This window comes from Globicephala melas, chromosome 1 (genome assembly GCF_963455315.2).
Source record: "Globicephala melas chromosome 1, mGloMel1.2, whole genome shotgun sequence".
NCBI classification, from domain to species: Eukaryota; Metazoa; Chordata; class Mammalia; order Artiodactyla; family Delphinidae; genus Globicephala; species Globicephala melas.
Genome location: NC_083314.1, coordinates 155,871,933 through 155,898,180, shown reverse-complemented (window position 1 = coordinate 155,898,180; position 26,248 = coordinate 155,871,933).

Here is a 26,248-nt window from a genome sequence, read left to right as displayed (position 1 = left end):
GCACTTACCTAACAAAACTCCAAACTCTAGATGAACCTAACTGCCCATCTCCTTTGTGCCTGCATCCAGGCTGCTCAGCACTGCTGAAGAACACAAACAACCGGCCATATAAGTGACACTGTAAATTCATTGTCACCAGCCTCAAGGCTGCTAAACACTTCTATTATGTTTTGTTGTTTAGATACACTGTTCTCAGACTTCTGTCTTCCCTTCTACCCTGCTCATGCTCAGCAGATGACCTAATGTTCTACTTGACAGAGAAAATAGAAGCTATCACACAGCTGCCTTCTCCTCCCTTCCTTCCCTCCTATCCAAGGACTCCTTTTGTGCACAGAATTCCATCCCTCCAGATTCCTGGGAACTTTGCACTATTCTTTGGAGGGAAGTGATATAGTGTGGAGGGAGAAGAATTAGGAGAGAGCTGCAGAGGTGCTTGTTTTAAAATGCAAATCTGGGGCTTCCCTGGTGGCTCAGCGGTTGAGAATCTGCCTGCCAATGCAGGGGACATGGGCTCGAGCCCTGATCTGGGAAGATCCCACATGCCATGGAGCAACTGGGCCCGTGAGCCACAACTACTGAGCCTGTGCGTCTGGAGCCTGTGCTCCGCAAAAAGAGAGGCCGCGATAGTGAGAGGCCTGTGCACCGCGATGAAGAGTGGTTCCCGCTTGCCGCAACTAGAGAAAGCCCTCGCAAGGAAACGACGACCCAACACAGCCAAAAATAAATAAATTAATTAAAAAAATACTTTATAAAATGCAAACCTGGGTATGTTCATTCCCAACAGGTAACCCTACAGCACCTTCCTATTGCTCTCAGGATTTAAAAAAAATGCTTGACATGGCTCTCATCGATACATAGTTCACAAGAAAAGAGATGCAGGCAACTTTTAAATATATTGAAATATGCCAACTTCACGCATAATAAGAAAAGTACAAATTTAAATTACATTGAGCTAAAATTTCTCACCTATCGAAAGAACAAAAAAATCAAAAAGTTTATCAACACAGACATGATGAGGCTGTGAGGACATAGGTACTCGTAAATTCCTGATGGGAGTACAAAAATAGTACGATCTCTACAGAGGGCAATTTGACAGTATCCTTCAAAATTTCAAAGACATTTACACTTAGACCCAGCAATCCCTCTTCTGAGAATTTATTTTATAGACATATCTCTGCACTGAGAAATGACATATGTAAAAAGGTGATATTCAATATATTTAATAAGTGGATATGATCATTAAAATGTATACATATATGTGTCTATATATATGTATAACAATAATTTAAAAATAGTCCCTCTTATTGTCTCATTTATCTAAACTATATCTTATATGACTGTCTAACAAGTGATACAAATTGTAGGTGCTAACCTATCCATAAAATTCTTCTAATGATTTCCAAATCATATATTGGTTTTTAGAAGTTGCGGGCATATTGTTCGTATAATGCAGCTGTCACTAGCTAAGTGATATTCTTGTCTGAGCCATGATTTGACATTAAACTCTTCTAACGCTTTCTCCGCTAAATTGATCATCTGTAGGTGACGTGTCCTCTCAATCAATAGAGAATTTATTCTTAAAAGCAGTCATATTATTCATAGGGCTGAAGCTTTTCTTCTGTTATAATTGCTCTTAGTTCTTCTGAAGTAACAGCGATTATATTCAAAGTCCTTCTAACAATTATAATACTGTGTGAGATTTTAAAAAAATATTTCAGGGTTGTTTACTGGAATCGGTAACATGAGAAGTCTTACATTTGTATATCAAATCATTGAAATTGTTTAGAAAAATATATATACAGTGAATGAAGCAGAGCATCCCTTTAGAAGTTTTACTACTGATATTCTCCAGTTCAGATATGTGAGATTTGTATGTATCATACAATATCTCTATTACCAATCAAATCATGAAGGTCATTAATTTGAATGTCATATTTAAATAGTTGGCTTAAGGTTGTTGATCTTTTTTTTACCTTCAACTCACATAACTTTGCAAGCATCCTTTGACCAAGTTTCAGGATTCAGAAGTTAGGAGAATTTAAAGTTCATTGTATATTTTACTTTTGTTCAAATAACCACTTTGGCTTGCTACAATGAAACGTGCTGGGCCCTTGGCCCTGAGTTCCTCAGCTATGCTGCAACCCACTGCCTGTATACGTTCCAAACTGGCTCCACTGTATCACCACAAAGGTCTTGGAGGCGTATGTTTGTACGTGGGGGAGAGTGAGCCATTAAAGTCTTTCCATTAAGGATGGGTCTGCTTTCTGGCTTCCCTATCATCCTCTGTAGTTATTGACAATTGCCCTCCCCTTGGGTCACATTCCTTTTGTTGGGTCCCTGATAAAGAGGATAGTTCTAGGAACCGGGAACATACACTGACTCCTGGTTCTATATAAGCAGTATGAGTCTTGTACCTTGTCAACAGAAACCATGCTCCAAAGACCATAATCAAAGACCCACCGGGAATTCCCTGGCAGTCCAGTGGTTAGGACTCCACACTTCCACTGCAGGGGGGCTAGGATCCCACAAGCCGCATGGTGTGGCCAAAAAAAAATCAAAGACCCACCTTTTACTTTAGCCATCAATCCACAGAGATGACACAAGTCCCAGGTCAACAGATCAGTCTAAGCTCTCTTGTGTGGTTGCAGTGGGTATGATTGTATGCATGTATGGTTGTCCACACCTCCTGTTAGATTTGAATTAATGCCATAGTTTAAGCAGCACAAGCACCTACAGCACAAGAAAGGAAGCTCAAAGATTATCTGAAACAACCCCTACCGATCCTCTGGGACTTACTCATTTGGCTGAGTCAGGGATGCTGGGCTGCACGAATGAGGTCACTACTGCAGCCTGGCCTCACACTGCTGATTGGGATTCTGCTGATGGTGTCTAATCCAAGTTTCTGATAGGATGGCCTAGTCATGCGAAGATTTGAACTCACTTAAAAATGTGTAGGGCTGAGGGGTTGGATTGTTGAGAAAGGCAGCCACCATGGGCCCTGAGAGCCCCTGTCTATCCTTGCTGGGCTAAACCAAACTACCTGACACTGAGCAGTCTCTGCAGCTTTTCACAAAGATGGTGGGACAGGTCAAGGAGACCACAGGAGACTGATGTACCCATTCACTCTCAGGAGGATGAGACTGGTTTGTTTCTCGCTTCAAAATGTTCTGGGCCCTTGCAGGCACTGTGGAAAACAGTATGGAGTCGTCTCAAAAAACTAAAAATAGAACTACCATATGACCCAGCAATTCAATCCTGGGTATATATCTGAAGATAAACAAAAACACGAATTCGAAAAGATACATGCACCCCAATGTTATAGCAGCATTATTTACAATTGCCTAGATATGGAAACAACCTAAGTGTCCATCAACAGAGCAATGGATAAAGAAGATGTGGTACATATATACAATGGAATACTACTCAGCCATTAAAAAGAACAAAATTTTGCCATTTATAGCAACATGGATGGACTTGGAGGACATTATGCTAAGTGAAATAAGTCAGACAGAGGAAGACAAATACTGGGGGACTTCCCTGGCAGTCCAGTGGTTAGGGCTCCGTGCTTCCATTGCAGGGGGCATGGGTTCGATGCCTGGTCAGAGAAGTAAGATCTACATGGCGTGGCCAAAAAAAAAAGAGACAAATACTGTATGTTATCACTTATATGTGGACTCTAAAAAATACAACAAACTAGTGAATATAACAAAAAAGATGCAGACTCACAGATACAGAGAACAAACTAGTGATTACCAGTCAGGAGAGGGGTGAGGAGAGGGGCAAGATAGGGATTGGGGATTAAAGTATATAACTATTAGGTATAAAATAAGCTACAAGGATATATTGTACAAAATGGGGAATATAGCCAATGTCTTATAATAACTATAAATGGAGCATAACTTTAAAAATTGAGAATCACTATATTGTACACCTGTAACTTATATAATATTGTACAGCAACTTCACTTCAATTAAAAAAAAAAAAAAAAGGCTCGAGTGACTTCCCTGGCAGTCCGGTGGTTAAGACTTCACCTTCCAGTGCAGGGGCTGCTGGTTCAACCACTGGTCAGGGAGCTAGGATCCCACATGCCTTGTGGCCAAAACAACAAAACATAAAACAGAAGCAATATTGTAACAAATTCAATAAAGACTTTAGAAATGGTCCACATCAAAAAAATCTTAAAAAAAAAAAAAAAGGGGGCTTCCCTGGTGGCGCAGTGGTTGAACGTCTGCCTGCAGATGCAGGGGACACGGGTTCGTGCCCCGGTCCGGGAAGATCCCACATGCCGCGGAGCAGCTGGGCCCGTGAGCCATGGCCGCTGAGCCTGCGCGTCCAGAGCCTGTGCTCCGCAACGGGGGAGGCCACAACAGTGAGAGGCCCGTGTACCGCAAAAAAAAAAAAAAAAAAAGCCTGGGCCCTTGGCTCTGGTTTCCTCCGGTGTAGCTGTGGCACAACCCATATTTCGTGTGCAGCCTCTATCCGGGCGCATCACGTCACCCGTGTGGGACTTGGAGGCAAGGGAACGGGCACCATTATACTGATAGTCCTGCCATTGCTGTGCTATGAGTAATAGCTCGCCTTGCTCAGCCTCTGTGGAGTTGTGGCAGCGTTGTTACCTGCCATCCACTATGAGGTTAGAGTTCTTCCCTGACGGTCTTTTACTCTCTGTTTTGTATTTCCCATCCCTTTGTCTCTCTGTGCCTGATTCTGGCTACTTTTTTCTGACCAGTCTTCTAGCTCACTAACTGTCATCCACTGAGTTTTTACTTTGAGTCATTGTATCTTTCTACTTGATTCTCTGTATTCATTTCTTAGGGCTGCAGGAACAGATGTCCACAAACTGGGTGGCTTAAAACAACAGCAACGAATTTGCTCATAGTTCTAGAGGCTAAAAGTCTGAAATCAAGGTGTCAGCAGGGTTGGTTCCTTCTGGAGGCTCTGGGGGAGAATCTGGTCCACACCTCCATTCGGGTCATTGCCGGCTCTCCTTGGTGTTCCTTGGCTTGTGGCTGCATCGCTCCAATCTCTGCCTCCATCATCACATGGATTCTCTCCCTGTGTGTTTTCACATCATCTTTTTGTAAGGACACCAGTCATCTTGGATTAGGGACCCGCCCTACTCCAGTACGACCTCATCTAAACTTCTAATTACATCTACACTGACCCTATTTCCAAATCAGGTCACATTCTGAGGTATTGGGGGTTAGGACTTCAACACATCTTTTGGGGGGGACACAATGCAACCCATAACACTTTCCTTATCATTCTTTCTAGTTTCCGGTTCTCTGCTGAAATTCAAGCTTGCCTTTTATATCTTTGAATGTAGAAAGTTAACTCCTCATGTGCTTGTTGTGTGTTTGTGTGTGCACTCATGCATGTGCTGGACAGTCACTGTGTTTGGAAAATTCCTTGTAGGAATTTCAGGCTGAGGGTAGTGTTAGCTTCCTCCAGAGAGTAAATCCAGAGAGGCCTTACTTTTTTGTTTTTGCCCAGCAGCTGGAGAAATTTGCAATCCGGGATCGCCTTAGTACAATTTCAGGGATTGTGATGGTACGGAGTGGAGGTGAATTTTTTTTTTTTTTTTTGGCTGCGCCCTGTGACATGCGGGATCTTAGTTCTCTGACCAGGAATCGAACCCGGGCCCCCTGCATTGGGAACATGGAGTCTTACCCACTGGACCGCCCGGGAAGTCCCTGAGGTGCATTCTTTATTAAGATCTATCTACTTCCCATTTGTCCTTACATACTCCCAGAGGTTAGCCTTTTAGTGTCCTAACTCAAAGGGACAGGTGTTCACCAAGGAGCCCTCCTTGATGGTCCTTGACTCCAAATCCTGTCCCTCTTACCCTGCAAATTTGTGGAAGTACTACTCAGCTTCTAAGCACCCCCCCTCAGGGGAAAAGCAGCCCCAAACGTAAGCTCACCTCCCTGAACCTCTACATTCCCAAGAGTCTTGGCCCAGTCTTGGTAACTCTTCACTAACTTATTACCACTCCACTGCCTTTGTGCTAGTTATTGATTGCCAAATAACAAATAATTGCTAAACTTAGCAGCTTAAAATAATAAACATTTATTATCTTACACAGGTTCTGAGAGTCAGGATCCAGGATTGGCTTAGCTGAGTGGTTCTGGCTCAGGGTTTCTCATGAGATTGCAGTAAAGCTGGTAGCCAGGGCTGCAGTCATCTGAAAGCTTGACTGGGGCTGGAGGACCCACTTCCAAATGGTGCACTCACACCTGGTGAGATGGTGCTGGTTGTTGGCAGGAAGCCTCAGTTTCTTCACCTCGTACACCTCTCCCTAGGGATGCTTGAGTGTCCTCATAACATGGCAGTTGACTTCTCCCAGAGTGAGAACAGGAGGAGACTGCAATCTCTTTAATGGCCCAGCTGTTCACGGTCACTTACACTCTATTTTATTCATTAGAAACAAGCCACAAAGTCCAATCCGCACTCAAAGGAGGGGAAATTGGGCTCTACCTCTTGAAAAGAGGCATGTCATCAATAATTGGACACATTTTAAACCCATTCACTTGTTAAATAGAATGATTTTTAAATGATTCTACTTTGTCCAACTTTTGTCCAACTTTTCTATTCCTCAAAAAGAGGATTGATCAGAATTACCCCGTCCATAATAACCTGAAGCACAAGACTATCAATTTGCTTTTTATTCTAGAAATGCAAATTATTAGTCTTATTTTGTACTGATTCTTGCATGTTAATAAATATTCTAGGCTCTTCAGATTTGGACACAGCAATAAACGATATCCCAGGCTGTGGTGGATTATTATTGCTATTTCTTCTCTCTTCTTTCTCCCCGGAAAGGAAGATTCACATTTAAAATATTTAAAAGAGGGACTTTCCTGGTGACGCAGTGGTTAAGAATCCACCTGCCAATGCAGGAGACACAAGTTCCTGGTCCGGGAAGATCCTACATGCTGTGGAGTAATAAGCCCGTGTGCCACAACTACTGAGCCTGCGTGCTGCAACTACTGAAGCCCGCATGCCACAAGTACTGAAGCCCGTGCATCTAGAGCCCGTGCTCCACAACAAGAGAAGCCACCACAGTGAGAAGCCCGTGCACCGCGACTAAGACTAGCCCCTGCTTGACACAACTAGAGAAAGCCTGTACGCAGCAATGAAGACCCAATGCAATCAAAAAATAAATTAATTAATTAAAAAAATAAAATATTTAAAAGAAATGTTAAGAAACATCCAACATTTCTTGTCTCTTCATTTTGGTGTTTGCTTTTAAAGTTTTACTATAAATCTTAAATTTACAAATATCAAAGCAGTGCATTCATCCTACTGAACAAGAATGAAAATGAACCAGTAGAAGCTCAGTGAAAACTAAAATATTTACAAGCAGTAGCAGCTAGATAATTAGAAGAGAATGATAAACCGGTGATGGTTCTAAAATACAGAGTGTTCTGTAAAGACTTCTCAATACATCAACACAGTCACCCTGCAGCATGGGCTATAGTCCTAACTGGTCCTGGCATTTCTTTTTTTTTTTTTAATTTTTATTAATTAATTTATTTTTGGCTGCGTTAGGTCTTCATTGCTGTGTGCGGGCTTTCTCTAGTTGTGGTGAGCAGGGGCTACTCTATGTTGCTGTGCGTGTGCTTCTCATTGAGGTGTCTTCTCTTGTTGCAGAGCACAGGCTCTAGGCGTGCAGGTTTCAGTAGTTGTGGCATGTCGGCTCAGTAGTTGTGGCTCACGGGCTCTAGAGCACAGGCTCAGGAGTTGCGGCACACAGGCTTAGGTGCTCCACGGCATGTGGGATCTTCCCGGACCAGGGATTGACAGGCAGATTCTTAACCACTGTGCCACCAGGGAAATCCCAGTCCTGACATTTCTCATCGTCCAGAAGGCCCATTGGGCAAGTCCTGACATCCTACAACCATAGCTTGAACTAAAGAGTTATAGAAGAATTGTATTAAGTTATTGATTGTTACAGCTACAATTGTACTATTTACCAAACACTACAAGAGTATTTCAATATTTTAACAACTGGTACAGCCTTCCCATGATACTCTTGCTTAATTATCAGCCCTGGGTAGGCAAGTTTATTCACTGCAGTATTGTTTGTGATAGCAAAAGTCTGGAAACAACCCAAGTGTAATTAAGGAAGGAGCTAGCTAATCAACTCTGCTACATCCCATCATGTACTAGAAAGCTCATAGAAGAAAGCTCTCTATGGACTAATTAAACTACAAAGCACCTTTTCAAGTGAAAAAGGTAAGATACAGAGCATGGTATGCCCTCCTTTGAGTAAAACAGGGGTGTGAATGAATAAGAATGCATATTCCTACTTGGTTGTATTTATTCACCTGAAAAGGATACATAAGAAACTAATAAAGTGGATTACTTTTAGGGCATGGCTGAGGTAAGTGAATGAACGCAGATAGAGGTAGCAGAAAGCCCTAGTAAAGTATATCGTTCTATATGTGGTTTCTTGGATGTTGTGACTATATTACTTAACCAAAATATTAAATAGAATAAAAATGTGTTGAATTAATGAATGTTCCATATGACCCTAAGGAACTTCTTTTCCCTAATCGAAACCTCAGTTTCCCCACGTGGCCTGGAGGACCACTGAGGGCCTTCCCATCACTGGTGCCCCTAACTTTGCGTACAGGCTCTAGGACTCTGGTCTACTGCTCTGGCCCCAGGCCTGATGGAGGGTCGGAAGGGATCTGCCTCGTGCCAGGTGCCTCCCTCCTCTTAAGTCAGGCTCAGGGGTGTCAGCGCTTCAGTCCCAGTGCTGCTGCCTGGGGCCACTGAGCCAGAGGGACAGTTCTCCATTTGGTCCTCCAGTGGGATGGGGCCAGCAGGATCACACTGAGGGGCCAACCAAGCTCTGTGCTTTACCTAGAAGCCGAGTCTGTGCTCACCTGCTCAGATGGTGCCCCTGCTGGGGTTGAGGGCCGTGGTGGGGTCTTGGAGCTCTCACCGCATCGCATGCCTCTGTCCCCTCCCTGCCCACAAATGTGACTCCCCACTGCACTGATGTTGGAACCCTCCTTCCCAACTGTAGGCACCTGGCTTCTGTCTGGTGGCCACTGTGGGCCACGTACTTCTGTATACTACCTCTTTGCATCCTCACAACAGTTCAGTTTGGCAGATAAGGAAACTGAGACCTAGAGAGGGTTCGGGGCTACAGCAGAGGTGGGGAAGGGGGAAGCAAAGACAGTTGAAGTAACCTTTCAGTGAACTCACCTAAGTGAAGGGATGCTGGGAGCCGGGTGTGGTCAGAATACGGGGAGCAGAAAGGTACAGGGTGACTGAGGCTGCAGAGGCAGGCGGGGTCCCAGAGGGCTTGGCTGAGCGACTTGGACAGCCGTCCAAGATGGGGCATTGGCAGATGGAGCGGAGTTGAGGCTTTTGGAGAAATCCAGATCATGAGGCCTGGTCTAAGATGTACAGGGGATACAAGAGGAACCAGAACCAGCAGGCCTTGGTGACTGGTAGGACGTGGAGGTGGAGGAGAGGAAGGGGTAATGATAACGATGGGCAGGTATTGGGCACATCCTGTGTGTGACCCAGTAGCAAGTGTTTTATATTCACTGTTATACTTAATCCTCACAACATCCTGATGATGTTGGTACTATTATTATCCCCATTTAACAGATGGGGACTGGGGCTCCAAGGGATAGGATCCTTGGTGGAGGACACATAGCTAGTGCCCAAGTCCTTGGGAGTTATTGTTTTCTGGCGGCCACTTCCCCCGGGTGCTAGGCTGCTAATGTCCACCAGGGAGCAGAGAGAAGCCAGGCATTCAGACTCACGCTCCAAGTTTGCCTGAACTTCCTCTTGGCCTTTCTTTGTGGTGAGAGATCTTGGTGATCAGGGATCTGACCTCTGTTTCTCACTTTACAATAGGATAAACCAAGGCCAGGGAGGTATAGTGACCGACCCAGGTGGCACAGCCGATCAGAAGCAGAAGTGGGACCAGAGCCCAGGACTCCAGCCTCCCAGCAGCTATGACCTTGTCCCTAGACTCAAGTGACACTCAGCCCCTGGAGGGGAGACGTTGTGGGCATGGATTCTGGACTGTGATCGGGGCTCCTCCCCTAGCTGTGAACTCCACAGACACCCGTGGCCCCATGCACAACCCACACTGCCCTACACACAGAAGGGATCCAGCTGCATCTCCTGAACAAGGCTCATCCTCACTAAGTCATTACCCAGCTCTTTGTAAAACGGGAAGAGCGCCTCGCTCACAGAACTGGTGTGAGGATTCATGCAAAGCACTAACACAGAGGAAGTTCTCGAGAAGTGGTGGCTATATTATTGTTGCTGTTGCTGTTTTTATTATTAATAGGAAGCTGTCCAGCAGCCAAGGGAGACGGGCATCATTTAGGCCCGTTCTGCAGAAAAGGAGTTGAGGCTCAGGGAGTCCCGCGGCAGCAAGGGGCGGGGTCCTGGCACCCCGGGCCCGGGCAGCCACACCTGCCCCAGGAGGGGCCTGTTCCTCTGGATGATTCTTTCACTCATTCATTTGTGCAGGACTCACCCCGAGCTGGCCCTGTCGTGGGTACAGGGTGCCATGCCCTGGGCCCTGTGGTGAATGATGGGGACTGAAATGAGCAGAAACACGCTTGCAGGCCCCGAGCCTACGGGTTCCCTGGTCTGGGCACTGAGCAGTGAGCCCCGGGGCCAGAAAGCCAGGCCTGAGTGTGCCGGCTCCATGCCACCCGTGCCTGATCTTCCACACAGACTGACACATTGCAGGTCAGAGCATCTCCTGCATAGTGTTCTGCCCCCAGAAGAGCCTCGAGGCTACCAACAGAGCTGGGAGCTCCTCATTCAGGGGCTACTCTGGGGCCAGGGAGTGCTGCCTGGGAAGAAGTCTCCTCCCAACGGTGTTGGGAGCTTTTTCTAAGAGACCCCTCCTGAGTCCTTGCCCTGCTGTCTGGAGTTGGTTTGGGCCAGTGAAGAGGGACCACCTCTGAAATGGCCTCCTTTTGTCCAGCCCAGGGAATATCCAGGTCAGGGGAACAGGGTTTGGCCTGGGAATCAGGGGCCCAGGGTCATGGTTCGGGGATTATCCTCCCAGGCATTGTTGCCCCTGCATAAGACAACACAGCTTGGATTTGCGCACGCTCACATAAATGAGAAGCAAACGGGGGTTGAAGGCCAGCTCCATGCCCTGCTCCGCTTAGCACAGCTGGGGGCCCTGGAGGAAGGCTGTGTCCACCTGGAGTAAAGAATTTCCTTTTCTGAATCATCATTAAGCACCACACAGGCTGGCAGTGGCCCTGATGTCAGGGGTCACTAGAGCACGGTGGTGGGGTACGCCTTGATGTCGGCCAGGGCTGGGAGCTGGGCCTGGGGCTCTGGGCTGGGCCCTGTTTGAATGAAAGAGCTGCAGTGTGGTGGTCTCTTGCCCAGATTTGTGCTCCCGAAGTTTTGCTCACAAGAAGGAAGGAAGGAAGGAGAAGGAACAGGCTGGCCACCCCCTCAGGAGGCTGCACCTCCCCTTTGAGGAGCTTCTAGTGCGTTGCTCAAGATATGTCTAACACAGGGGCTTCCCTGGTGGCGCAGTGGTTGAGAGTCCGCCTGCCGATGCAGGGGACACGGGTTCGTGCCCTGATCCGGGAAGATCCCACATGCTGCGGAGCTGCTGGGCCCGTGAGCCATGGCCGCTGAGCCTGCGCGTCTGGAGCCTGTGCTCCGCAACGGGAGAGGCCACAACAGTGAGAGGCCCGCGTACCGCAAAAAAAAAAAAAAAAAGATATGTCTAACACGAACCATACCACTGCCCTCGGGGGTCCAGAGTCTTTTCCACTTTTCACTCTCCTGGGCCCCTAGTCCAGACTTACTCTCCCAGATGCCTGGTGGCATGTCCAAATTCCTCTGCAGGGCCATTGGTTCTTTACCACAGACTCACGTCTGTCCGGTCTGAGCAGCCATGGCTGTTGAGACGGACCTCCTGGCTGGGAGGAATGCCAGGCCCTAGAGCCGTGAAGCCACCTGCCCTGTGAAGACCCTTGAGGGGGGCGGGGGATGGCAGTAACAGGAGATCCAGCAGCCCAGCAGAGCCCCTGACTGGGAATGCGGTGAGATGAAGGCCTCCCTCTGGGACGCCCATCCCAGTCAGGCAGGCGTTCCAGGCTGTGCATCCAGGCCTCCCCGTGGCCTCCTGAGGCCGTGTAAGGACCCGACCTGGCCTGGCCCGGAGGTCAGATTCCTCAGCTGAGGCGCTGCAGGCACAGGAGAGGCGGCCAGTGGAGGCGGGAGGACTCCTTTGTTCCAGGTATTTTCTCAACGGCGGGGCCGGGCTGCCTGCCAGGTGCCAGGGCGCGGCTCTGGCCCCCCGCGCACAAGCAGCTTTGCCGCCAAGCTCTGCGCCCGGCCCAGCAGCTCCTTCCCGCGCTTCCTCTGCCAGTCCCGGCAAAGCAAGAGGCAGGACCCGGGGTTGGGGGAGGGCGGACAGAGCGGGCCCCCCAGCCTCCTGTCAGGACTCACTCAGGGCTCCTCGTGGTGTCTGGCATTGAGAACTACTTTCTTCCGGGAGAATGGGTTAAAGACGTATAAAAGTACAAACTTCGGCTCAAGAAAATATGATAAAACTGCAACGTCGGGCATGGGATCTGTCTAGATGTGAATCCCAGCTCCATCACCTCGTAGCTGTGTGACAACGGCAAGTTACTTACTCTCTCTGTACCTCAGTTTCCTCATCTGAAAATGAGGGATGATAGTTGTACCTACCTCGGGGGAATGTTGAGGATTTAACAAGCTATTACATGTAAAGCTCTCAGAACGAAGTCTGGGGCAGGGTAGGAGTTGTGGAAGTGTTTGCTGAGAGTGTGATGGTGACATCAGTGAGGTTAACGTTAGCCAAGACTCTCGATTGCACAAAACAAAAACCGCTCCAGCAAGTTGAGTAAAAGAGGAATTTAATACAAGTCTTCTGCGGTGTCACACGGAACCCAAGGGTAGGGGGCAATCAGACCTCAAGGGAATGAGGATTCTGATTAAAACCATGGAGCAGACAGCAGGCTTCTCTCCCTCCCTGGGCCTTACTGTCCTAAACACACGGCCCAATGTGACCCGCTCTTGGTTCTCAGGGCAGGTGAGCAGCAGAAATGGACTGGCATCTCTGAATCCCAACAGCAAAATCAGGGGAGGGAGAACCCTCCCTGGGCTCTGCACGAAGAGCCCATCAGCTGTGGCTGAGGGCGCAGCCAGGCACCCAGTCCTAGTGCCCGGAGACAGCAGCACGGGCTGGACAGCTGTTCCCCAGAGCATCTACCTGCCCCAGGGGTGCTCTGGAGTAGAGTTCAAAAAACTTGTGCACTAATCCTGGTGTTGCCTCGGGAAATCTCTACGTCTCTGGACCCTCTTCCTCTTCCACGGTCCTTTATCTCGGAACTTGGGTTGTATTATAATTATGTGTTTGTGTATCTGTCTTCCTCACTAGGCTGTGATTTTCATTCGTTCTTTCAACATAAATGTCTACCAAGCACCACCCATACGTTAGGGATACAGAGATGAATCCAACTCAGTGCTTGCTCCTTCCCAGGGGCTCCTTCCTCAGTGTGGCGTGGGGTGTCATCGTGTGAAACAGGTCAGCTTCAATGTCCAGTTCTGCCCAAGTTCAGGTGCTGCAGACTTTCCCACACCACTGATACTCAGCGTCAGGATCCCACCTTTTGTTTTATGAGGCTTATAATGTCCCTGAGCTGTTGTGGAAAGTGGGTGTCCACAGGAAATGGCTCACTTGGGGCATGGCATGGGTGGGCATCACTCCTGCTGGGTGATTCAAGGGCAACAGCAGGGAGCTGACAAGAGAAGGACTTCACCGGCAAGTGATCGTGGCTCCTCAGCACAGGTGGTGGCAGAGCTGATGCAGGGGGCTCTGAATGGTTACTGATGTTGGCTTGGCTGTCATAGCACAACCTCGCCCAGCTGCCGGGCAGTCTCGACACTGACTCTGCTCCTCTCCACATCTTTGCTTCCATCTCAGACCACCCTGATCTCCAAGATCAACTCCTGTCCCCATTCTCCACCTGAGTGACCCCTAACCAGCCTTCCCTAGGCATCCTTCTATGCTCTTACCCGTCCACCACTGGGGACTGAAGAGCGGGTGGGTTATAAAGGTATAAACTTTACACCGTGTTTCCTTTAGGACCCCCTATTTGGGTTTCCATAAAGCCCACCACTTGGCTTTCAGTATTACTCACACTGTCCACATTGAAGCCTAGTTTGGAAGTTGAAAACCTAAGCATAGGTATTTTCTCCCCTTTCTCTTTGTATTGTACTCTTGCTATAAAAATACTGCTCTTTTTTTTTTTTTTTTTTTGCTAAAAATACTGCTTCTTGAAGGCAATGTGAATGACTCTGAGGGACTAGGCGGAAGGTCACATACAAGGACGTGTAGAAAAGAAAAGCACAAAGATTTATATTTCAAGATGTTTTCCTCCTACACACATCATCAAATAATTGTAAAAACAATATGATAGGGTCTCTAGTTCAGGTCTGCAGAGTTTCCAGAGTGCTGGCATGTGGTGGGAAGAGACAGCAGGGAGGCCTGTGCAGAGGAGATGATACTGAGCTGAGCCTTGAAAGGATGAGTAAGAATTTCCAGGGACACAGGAGTGTCGGGAGAGCATTGCAGACAGCATCAGTGGGTCTGAAAGAACGTAGAATGATGGAAGGAAAGACTACTATGTGCCAAGTACTGTTTTAATAAGAAGTACATTTAAAATATTAATTTAATCATCACAACAACCAGATTTTTTAAAAGATGAAACTAAGGCACAGAGTGGTTAAGTTATTGGCCCCAAAACTCATATATGGCAAGTGGTAGAGCTGGGATTCAAGCCTGAGACACTTGGCCACAGAAGCTCTATAACACACACTATTCTGTATATGGAGGCATCGAAAGTGGCTTTGTGAAGGCGGGAGGGAGATTCGGCTGAAGGACTGAGGGGAGAGACCACAGAAGACCTTGTACAGCATCTTAGGAGCTCAGACTTTATCCTGAGAGTAAAGAGGGGTCCATAAAAACTTAGCCAAGAGAGAGGGGCATACAAGATGCAATTTCAACGATAATGGATCGGAGGGGGCAGGACCAGAGGCAGAGACCAATTAGGAAGTGGTATTATGAGTCTACATGAGAGATGACATGACCTGAAGAGCAGAGACAGAACAGATGGAACAGGAATGTTAAGTGGGTAGAATGGTGTGAAAGAGCCACAGCCTAATGACAGGAACCTGTGGATGTCACCTTGTATGACAAAAAGGACTTTACAAATGTGATCAACTTACGGACCCCCAGATGGGTAGATTATCTTGGGTCATGTGGGTGGGCCCTATGTAAATCACAAGGGTGCTTAAAAGAGGAAGACAGGAGATCAGAGTAGTAGGAGGAAGGCAATGGGAAAGGAAGGCAGAGACTGAAGTGATGCAGCTATAAGCCAAGGAATGTAGGCAGCCTCTAGAAGCTGAGACAAGAACAGACTTTCCCCTGGAGGCTCCAGAGGGAACCAGCCCTGCTACACCTTGATTCTACCCCCGTAATACTCATTTCTGACCTCCACTCCTGCCAGATAGTAAAGTTGTGTTGTTTTGAGCCCTTAAATTTGTAGTTATCTGTTATATAAGCAATAGGAAACAAATACACATGGTTAAGACCCGATGACCATGTAGTTGTGCAAGAAGGAAAGGGAGGGGGACACAGAAAGGGTTGAGGATGATGGCCAGGATTTGGGCTTGGGTGATGAGGCTGGTAGTGAGATCACTATAATCAGGATTGAGAATAGTGAGAAAGGGGCAGTTTGGGGACCAGTGGGAGGGTGGGATGTTCACTCTTGCACATATCAAGATTGAAGTGCCCAGGTGAAGTGTCCAGGAGGAAGGTCTGGAGCCTATGACAGAGCTTGGACACCTGTGTGCACAGGTTCTGGTCTGAAACTGTTGGGAGACCCCTGTGGCCAGAGACATGGGTTTCCTTTTCTAGCTCATACCCTGTGATATGGGGTCAAAATGCTCTCCTAAATGCAGCCGTTGAGCACCTAAGGTCCCGTCCTAGCACCCTCCTCATACCCCTCTTTGGACTGGGTGGCAGACTTAGTCCAGATGGCAAACAAACTTGACTCTTCCAAAGAGGTGCCCAGTATCACCTTTGGTGGCACAGAAGCCTCACACCTGCCAGGGCCTTGCAGGGGGTGTGACCTTCACCCACAGGGCAAAGGTCCAAGTAGATGAGCTCTGTTGAGCCACCTCTGGGTGAGCTCTATGGGATCCCACTGGCTCACTGGAAGACGCAGTGTAGTGCATGAGCCAGTTTACCTCAGGTGTACCTGGGGACAGCACCAAGGTGTCTCTGACAGGGACAAAAACATCTCAGTGGAGTTTCCCATGGGTCAAACTGAACATTCAGACTCTGAATACAAAGTGCATAGGGTGAAAGTCACATATGGTTAAAAAAACAAAATAAACAGAAAACCAAAGCCTGCTCATCCTGCAAAACAAGTGGGAGCTGAGGCCTGAGAGCAGATGAGATCATTGAGATCATTCAGGGAGGGCTTGTGGCCCAAGAGGAGAAGAGGGCCAGGGAACCCAACTTCCAGAGGGTGGGCAAAAGAAGACGGTGGGGGGGAACCCTGACATCCTCAGCTTATATCCCCAGGGCTGACATCCAGTGGGAAGTCAACAGATGCTCGATGACTGGATTCATTTGTATTTTATCTTCTGTAGAATATAAAAAGGAAAGAAAGAGTATGTGGGGAAACATGTGTACCGATAAAAACACCACCACAAAAACCAAATGTACATTTATTTTCCAAATAATTGAATTAAGCATGTAGGTGTGACACTGGATTCTACTCCGAAAGGGCTTAAACTATAAACAAGATGAATATAAAGTGATCTCAGGAAAATGATGGTCTTACCGGTGAATAAAATAACTGCAAATCCAGTTGCCTTAAGACAACATTATAGGCCCATAAAACTAGAAAAAAACAAAGATAGGTAACGAAGCCCCAAGTTGGTGAGGCTGTGGGAAACAAGGGCACCACCAGCCACAGGTGAGAGCAGCGTGGCCATCTGGACAGCAGCTATAATAGCGTGCATACCCTGGAACAGGGGTCCTTAAGTTGCACAGAAAAGAAATCCATTTAAGCAAAACTGGGGTTTTAATAAGGAAGCGGAGGTATCCAGAAACCCAAGGAAGCACCTGGGGCCTGGGCGGGGTCAGAAACCAGGAACTGGGAAGCCAGTAGGAACCTCTCTCTCCTCCTCATCTGGGACTCCTTTGCACATCTGCTCCTTCTCTCCTTCTCTGCAGATCTTTTTGCCATGCACCCATTCACACAACAAATATTTATTTTACGTATATGCCCAAACATTACATTTCTGCATTCAAGTGTACCCAGCAAAGACTGAGTCGTGATTTGAAATTCTCGGGAGGAGGGGTCTGATTGGCTCAGCCTCGGGTCCTGCACTGCTCTAATCAGCTAGAACCCAGCGGGGCAGGGTATTTCTTATCTCCAAGTGGGTTGGAAATCTCTGATTCCTTTTTCCACAGGAAGACCTCCATGTAAATTAGTAGATGTGATTAGATAAACTGGGGAGGGGATGTCCCAAAGCAGAGAGACAGCTAACATTAACCATTAACCCACCTAGAACTTCTGAACTCCAGGCCCTGCTTCCGGCCAGAACATCTTTTTCCTGCTTCCACATTCCAAATCCTTACAGTCCATTCTCCACATAGCAGCTAGATTTATCTTTTTTTTTTTTTTTTTTCGGTACGCGGGCCTCACTGTTGTGGCCTCTCCCGTTGCAGAGCACAGGCTCCGGACGCACAGGCTCCGGACGCGCAGGCTCAGCGGCCATGGCTCACGGGCCCAGCCGCTCCGCGGCATGTGGGATCTTCCCGGACCGAGGCACGAACCCGTGTCCCCTGCATTGGCAGGCGGACTCTCAACCACTGTGCCACCAGGGAAGCCCTAGATTTATCTTTTAACATGCAGATCAGACTATATTCTTCCACTGCTAAAATCAAACAGACAAAACAAACCAAAAAAAAACCCTCTCCAACTCCTTCCAGTGGCAATTAGGATAACATCCTTACTTATCATCACTCTAATTTTAATTTAGCACCTCCCCTCCACCCCGTTACCTCCCTGACTTTATCTCTTATAAATCTCCCCCTCCTTCACTCTGCTGTAACACCTCTGACCTTGCTTGTCCTCGAATAAGCCAAATTCATTCCCATCTTAGGGCCTTTGCATTTGCTCCTCCCTCCCCATTTTCGCACAGCTGACTCCGTATCATTCCAGACTCAGGTGACACCACCACTTCAGAGGCTCTTCCCCAACTGTCCCATCTAAACTAGTAACACCTACCTCAACACACATAACTCCAGTTACCCTCTAACCTGTTTTTTAGTTTTTTCTTCATAGGACTTAATACCTGTTGAACTTCCCTTGTTTGTTTACTAGTATATTTTCTTTCTCTCCGCATTAGAATGTAAAGCTCTATTCGAGCAGGGACCTAGATATTTTCCCAGCAGCAGAACTGAGTCTGGTACATAGGAGACACCACATAACACGGAAGGAAGGCCTGAGTAACTTGGTTTCAGTGTGGGACCACCAGGCACGGCACTCCGCAGCTAAGGCTTTGGAGCTGGCCGCCTGGCTCACCAGTCCCCCACCCCCACCCCACCCCATCCCCCCACCCCCGCCCCCGCGCTTCCTGTGTAAACTTGCACAAGTTGCTGGACTTATCATATGTAAAATGGGGAGGATAACAGTACCGCTCCCATGGTATCGTTTGAGGACTGAATGAGTTCACACATGTAAAAAAGGGTTTACAAAGTGCTTGCCACAGAGTAAGGCCTCAACGTGTTTTCACTTACTATTCATTATTAATCACTAGTCCATTCATTTTTGAATTCTTAAAATTCACCTTTCATTGTTCCGCCCTCCATATCTCCAATTTTATCTTCTTTTCATAGCTTTATCGGGCGTCCTCTGGGTTCTGGGAGACCATCTGAAGTTGGTTTTCCGTACTAAATCAACCGACGGTGTTCAACCTGGCCGTCACTGCTTCTATGCAGTTTTTAATTCAACAGCCACATTTTTAATCTCCCCCCTAATCCTTCCTTCTCCTTCCAACAAATGATTCATTTGTTGGATTGCTAGCTCTGCATTACTTATGTACATCTTTCTGAAGCCTATTGAAACATCCATCAGGCATTGCCTACATTTTCTTCTGTTCCTTGCGACAGGTCTTTTTCTGAGGTAGGCAGCTCCTCTGAATCTTCAGAGAAGTGATAAACCACCCTCTTTGCAGCTGCAGAATATTTCTTACTTAGCCTTACGGAGGGAAGTCTGTATCCAGGGTAACCAACCATCCTAGTCTGCCCGGACCGAGGGGTTTCCCAGGACATGTCATTTTTTCGTGCCAACACCAGGGAAGTCCCAGACTAAACAGGACGAGTTGGCCACTCTACCTCCAGCTGTAGACGGCGTCAAGGAGGTGCTCTGTCACATTGGTACCGACGCTCCTCCAAATCTTTCACAAAAGGAGGAAACCATTTTCTAGTACTTAGAACTACTAGCCCTTCCAAGCAGCATTTAAACATGTGACAGTGTCTCGGAAATAAAGGAAAACACCATCAACTCCAAGCCTCCCACTGGCTCTCTCTCTCCTTTGGTAACTTAAAGATCAGACCACACTCACTATGGCCACTCTCTCTCCTCCTGTTTATTCCTCAAACTTCTGAGATATGGCTTCCACTTTCTAACCACCCAATGAAACTTCCCTTGCCAAGGTTATCACTGATGTTGTCACTAAAATCCACTGAAATTTTTCTCATTCCTTATCGTATGTGGCCTCTCTACACGTTCTCCCCTGCTGCCCACTCCCTTCTCAAACTCTTTCAGTGACCCCAGCCTCCTGGTTTCTCCCCTCTCACTACTCCTCAGTTTCCGGCGCAAGCTCCTCTTATGCAATTGTCGATGTTCCTCAAGTTCTGTTCTGGACCTTTTCTCTTCTCACTACACCCCCTGCTCCAGTGACCTCATCTCGCACAGCTTCAAATACCACGAGTGCTGATGACTTAGAGATCCCTATCTCCCAGAATTCTCTCCGGGCTCAACCTGAATATCCAGTTCCTTACTGTACCTCCCATTAGGATTCTCTGCAGACACTTCAATCTCAACAAGTCCTCAACTGAACTCATCTGATTGCCTCAGGCCAATCCTCAGACATTCTCTTCCTCCAGTGCTCTCCATCTTGGCCAAAGGACCCACCATCAATCGACTGCTCAATTCTTGACTCCTTCTCCTCCTCACAATCATCAAATCCTGTCAATTCTACCTGGTAAATACTAGAACCATCCCCCCCAGCCTCTATTGTCTCCAGGCTGTCTCCAGCCTATTAGAGTGATTTCTCCAGTAAACACGTCTGAGGTTGCTCTCTTGGGGTTAATGGTTTACAGGGCCCTTTATGACCTGGTTCCTACAGACCTCTCCAGACTTTCTCCTAACACTTCCCTACCTGACTCACTCCTGTCACTTTTTCTGGTGTTTTCTTAGATGTCATTTCCTCAGAAAGTCTTCCCAGACTCCTCTGAACTGGGTCAGGTACAATCATGAGTATTCCCTGGACATCTCTATTATAGCATTTATCACACCCACTGAAATAGCCTGAGAGACTTGAACTTCTTTGAAGACAGGAACTGTCTTGTTCACTGATATACCTCTAGCACCTAAAATGGTGAAGAGCAAGTATTAAGTCTGTCGAACAATTTAAACAGACATTCCTCATCATAAAGCTCTTATCTGTTTATTGGATTAGGCTCCCAAAGTTCTCGACGTGCCTTCGTGTCAGTCCAGTTCAAGTTACCGTGAGCCTGAAGAAAAAACAACTACTCTTTTGGAGTGCTCATTCAAAATAGCCAGAAGCAGCATCACACAGTGGAAAGAACACAACTCCTAAGCCAGGAGACCCGGGCTCCAATCACAGCTCTGCTGCTCTTTGTGCTGTTGTGGGTGACCACTTAGCCTCTCTGAGCTTCAACTTCTCCATCTGCGAAATAAAATGGCTACTCTAGATCAGTGATTTTCAAAGTGTGTTCCACAGGGGAGGAGACTGAATCGGAGGGTCCAGAGGCCCGTGACCACCAAGACCCCAAGCCACTCTGCTCCTATCTATATTGTATATTGGAATTCAGGTGAGGTTTTCCTTAGAGAACGAAAAGAAAGGATCCACAGCGAAAGCAAGTTTGAAAACTGAACCATATGATCACTGAATTCCCCGCTCTCTTTACATGCTGACATTTAAAACAAATGAAAGGCAGGAGTGTCATTATCAAGAAGGTAATGTCTAAAAAGCACGTGAGGACTCTGTGAGCATCTGAAGAGGTGGGCTGGCACTTCCGTCTGCCATTAAGAACTCACTGGTTGTCATGCAACTTCACCTCATTATGCAGGTCTAGTAGGATGCAGAGACTTTTTTTTTTTTTTTTTTTTTTGCGGTACGTGGGCCTCTCACTGTTGTGGCCTCTCCCGTTGTGGAGCACAGGCTCCAGACGCACAGGCTCAGCGGCCACGGCTCACGGGCCCAGCCGCTCCGCGGGATGTGGGATCTTCCCAGACCGGAGTACAAACCCGTGTCCCCTGCATCGGCAGGCGTTCTCTCAACCACTGCGCCACCAGGGAAGCCCAGAGACATTTTTGAATCCACAAATAACATCTATATAATCATCTTTATCCCTCAATCCCCTTGATAATAACCAGGAAGTTCAGACCGAAAAGATACAGGCCTAAATGGTTCTCGTTCAAGTCTTGCTTTCAGATGGCTCATCACTCCAAATCTGGTGACTCAAAGGCTGACCCCAGCCTCACAGGTGAGATGCACTGTCCTGGGGGCCTTGCACAGAGGGGGCCTTCCTTTTGCATGAAAAGTACTCAGCAGTTAGTGTGTGTGTGCCACTGAGGACTGCAGTCAGAAGACTTGGGCTTCTCTCCTCATCTGCCACTTACTTGCTCTGTGTCACTGTTGTGGACACGTACGGTTTGCTCTACTCAGCATCAATCCCATCCCCTCCTTCTTTCTGAAAACTGTTTTCTTCCCCCAGCCCCATTCTAATCCTATGGTTCTAGAGTGAGTTGCCAAGTTCTCGGGTGACTGGTTCTCTTGATTAATCTGGGGTAGGGGGTGGACAACAGAATTCAGCTCTACTCAGAGTCCTTCCTTGGGATTTCTAAATTTTGGACTCGGGTCCACTTCTGACATGAGGCGTGGAAGCTTCCAGCGATCAACTGGTTGGTGTGGAGGAAAGAGTGAAGTCAGCATACAGAGAAGAGAAAGGAGGGGCAGATAGTGTTGGTGGTGCGAGTCCCTGGTGGCAGTTGTTCCTGATGCCCAGAGGCACCTGACCTGCCCTTCAGGAGGGGCTTGGTTGTTCAACTCGTCCATAGGTTCCATGAGCCAATAAATCCTTCTTTATACCTAAATTAGTTCAAATTGGATTTTAGTCCCTTAACAACTGATACCAACCCTACATTAAGTCACTTAAATAGTATCAGTCTGTTTCTTCATTTGTAGAAACTACTTCAAAGATTTTTGGCAAAGACTAATGAGATATGTAACTCTGTTAAAACCATACTGAGCTATAACTATGTAAGGAGTGACTACGACTGATGTCTAATGCTGAAGATAAATGCAAGTGCTAGCCCAGTGGTTTGGACATAGCATAAGACCACCCCTGCTGCTACAAGAGCAAGTGTCTTGGGCTTCCCTGGTGGCGCAGTGGTTGAGAGTCCGCCTGCCGATGCAGGGAACATGGGTTCGTGCCCAGGTCCGGGAGGATCCCACATGCTGTGGAGCGGCTGGGCCCGTGAGCCGTGGCCACTGGGCCTGCGCGTCTGGAGCCTGTGCTCCGCAATAGGAGAGGCCACAGCAGTGAGAGGCCCGCGTACCGCAAAAAAAACAAAAAAAAAAAACAAGTGTCTTGCTGACCAGAAGGCAGTTACTCCACAGTGGATACCCACTGCTTGTCTGTCCAGTTACCCTCCCTCCCAGCAACCCACACACCCTACCTCTGGAAATCACTCCACTTCCATTCCATCCACTTGGTTTCCATGGGAACTGCCCTATCCTTTCAAGACTCCATCCCAGTCTGGTTGATGGGCCTCAGGGGAAGCGCCAGACCCAAGCTAAGCTAATGAATCCCTTTCCTGGGACTCTTTTTTTTTTTTTTTTTTTCAATTGTGGTAAAATACATGTAACGTAAAATATACGATCTTAACCATTTTTAAGTGAACAGTTCAGTAGTGTTAAGCACTTCATATTGTTGTGCAACCAACCTCTAGAGCTTTTCCATCTTGCAAAACTGAAACTCTATACCCATTAAACAACTCCCCATTTCCTTGCTCCAGGCCTGGCAACCTCCATTCCACATTCTGTCTCTATGAATTTGACTACTTTAGATACTTCATATAAGTGGAAACATACAGTATTTGTTGTTGTTGTTGTTGTTGTTTTTATTTTTTAAAACATTTATTTTTGGCTGCACTGGGTCTTTGTTGCTGCGCGCGGGCTTTCTCTAGTTGCGGGGGCAACTCTTCGTTGCGGTGTGCGGGCTTCTCATCGCGGTGGCTTCTCTTGTTGTGGCTCACGGGCTCTAGAATGCAGGTTCAGTAGTTGTGGCGCACGGGCTTAGTTACTCCGCGGCATGTGGGATCTTCCCGGACCAGGGCTCAAACCCGTGTCCCCTGCATTGGCAGGCGGATTCTTAACCACTGCGCCACCAGGGAAGCCCCAATATTTGCTCTTTTTTTGAATGGTTTATTTCATCTAACATAGTATCCTCAAGGTCTATCCATGTTGCAGCATGTGTCACAATTTCCTTCTTAAGGCTGAATAATGTTCCACTGTATGTATCTACCACATTTTGTTTATCCATTCACCTGTCGATGGACACTTGGAGGTTATTTCAACCTTCTGGACTACTGTGAATAATGCTATGAAAGTGGGTGTACAAAAATCTCTTCAAGACCCTGCTTTCAGTTCTTTTGGGTATATATCCAGAAATGGAATTACTGGATCCTATGGCAATTTTATTTTTCAGTTTTTTAGGAACCACCAGACTGTTATCCATAGCAGCTGTACCATTTTACACTCCCACCAACACAAGGGTCCAATCTCTCCATATCCTCATCAACACTTGGGTTTTTTTGTTTTTAAATAGAATCCGTCCTAATGGGTGTGAGATATCCCGGCACTTTTGAACTTAGAACCAGAGAAAGCATCAGCACAATCTCTCTCAGATGTAAAAGCTGGAAGAGGTAAAGCTTAGGTGCTGTGGGCAGTCCTGTCTCCCACCAAAGAGAAAGCCTGTTTGCAGTGACAGAAACAAGAGAGGGAGACTCCACAGCACCAGGGTAGGTGGTACTGGTTGTACCTGGGGCCTTGATCCTTTCCTGTGCTTGAATCTGATGAGGCACCTCAATAACCCTATCATAAGATCACCTTTTTGCTTAAGGTCATTTGAACCTGGCTTGTTTCATTTGTAACCGTAGGTCTTACCTAACAGAAACATCTTAGTAGAAGGGTTACTTCTTCAGGAATCTTTTTTTGCTTTTTCTTGTCTTGATTCCTTCTTATACATAGATGGGATATAAATAATTTGTACATCTGAAAACCCCTAAAGGAATGCCTTTAGAGAAGTACAGCTTAATGGTTACAGCACAGGTTTTAAGGCAGCCCAAACTGGCTTCATATCCCCCCTCAAGGAATGTTTAGGGACTTCCCTGGTGGTCCAGTGGGTAAGACTCTGTGCTCCCAATGCAGGGGGCCCGGGTTCGATCCCTGGTCAGGGAACTAGATCCTGCATGCATGCCCCAACTAAGATCCCGTGTGCCGCAACTGAGACCCAGCATAGCCTAAACAGATAAACACATAAATAAATAAATATTGGGAAAAAAAAAAAAAGAAAGAAATGTTTACCGAGTGCCTTTCAAGCAGCAGGCCCCTTGTAGGTGCCAGGGATAAAGCAGTTAACAGTGGACAAAAATTCCTGTCCTCACAGGACTTTCTCTCTAGTCCTCAGCAAATATTTGCATGTCTACTCTGTGCCAACCATCATTAAGCTCTCTGTATATATATGCCTGTTTATAAAATGGGAATAATAAATTTCCTTGTCCGTTTAAAGAAATCATTATAAGGTATGCATGTACTTAACACAAAATGCCTGACACACAGCAAAACACCCAATGAAGAGTAGCCATGTTTACATTTAGACATGGAGTCATGTCCTGTCTAAACCAGCCTTAGCATCTATTGGGTACCCACTGTGTGCCTCACATTTGCCTTAAGATAGGACTCACGTCATGGCAGGACTTACTCTCCAACGAGAGCATGAGATAGTTACAGGTGATATGTGCTGTAGCAGAGTAATGAGGAGGGAAAAGAATATGGTGGCTAAGAACACAGACTTTGGAGCCACCCACCTGGTTTCAAACCTCAGCTTGCCCTCCAGAAAATCACTTAACTCTTCTACTCGGTTTCTTCAACCGAAAAACAGAGCTAATAACAACAATGATGATGTAAGGACTAAATGAATTATATGTAAACTACTTAGAACATGCCTGGCATGTAGTACCATATGCTACTATTATGTAGTAAACTGCTATGGGAACACGTAGGAAGGAAAAACTAAACCTCCCTAAGGAGCCAAGGAAGCTTTGTCTAAGGAGAGGACATCAGATCTGGGCCTTGAAGGATACGCAAGAGTTCACTAAGTGAAGAGTAGGGGAAAGGGCATTTCAGGTGAATGAGACTGTTTGAGCAAATGAGCTAACTCATGAAGAAATCATATGCATTAAAAAACAACAACAGGGCTTCCCTGGTGGCACAGTGGTTGAGAGTCCGCCTGCCGATGCAGGGGACACGGGTTCGTGCGCCGGTCCGGGAAGATCCCACATGCCGCGGAGCGGCTGGGCCCGTGAGCCATGGCCGCTGAGCCTGCGCGTCCGGAGCCTGTGCTCCGCAACGGGAGAGGCCACAACAGTGAGAGGCCCGCGTACCGCCAAAAAAACAAAAAACAAAAAACAAAAAAAAAACAACAGTAACGACTAACAGCTGAAGCCTGGTTGGATGACAGATAAAGCCTGAGGCCCAATTTTTAGCCAGTAGCCCCATTTTTAGCCAGTAGCCCTGTGGACCACCAAACCAGTCAGTTTTGAGTCAGAGCTTGCCCTGATAACTTCTGGGAACTGACACCACA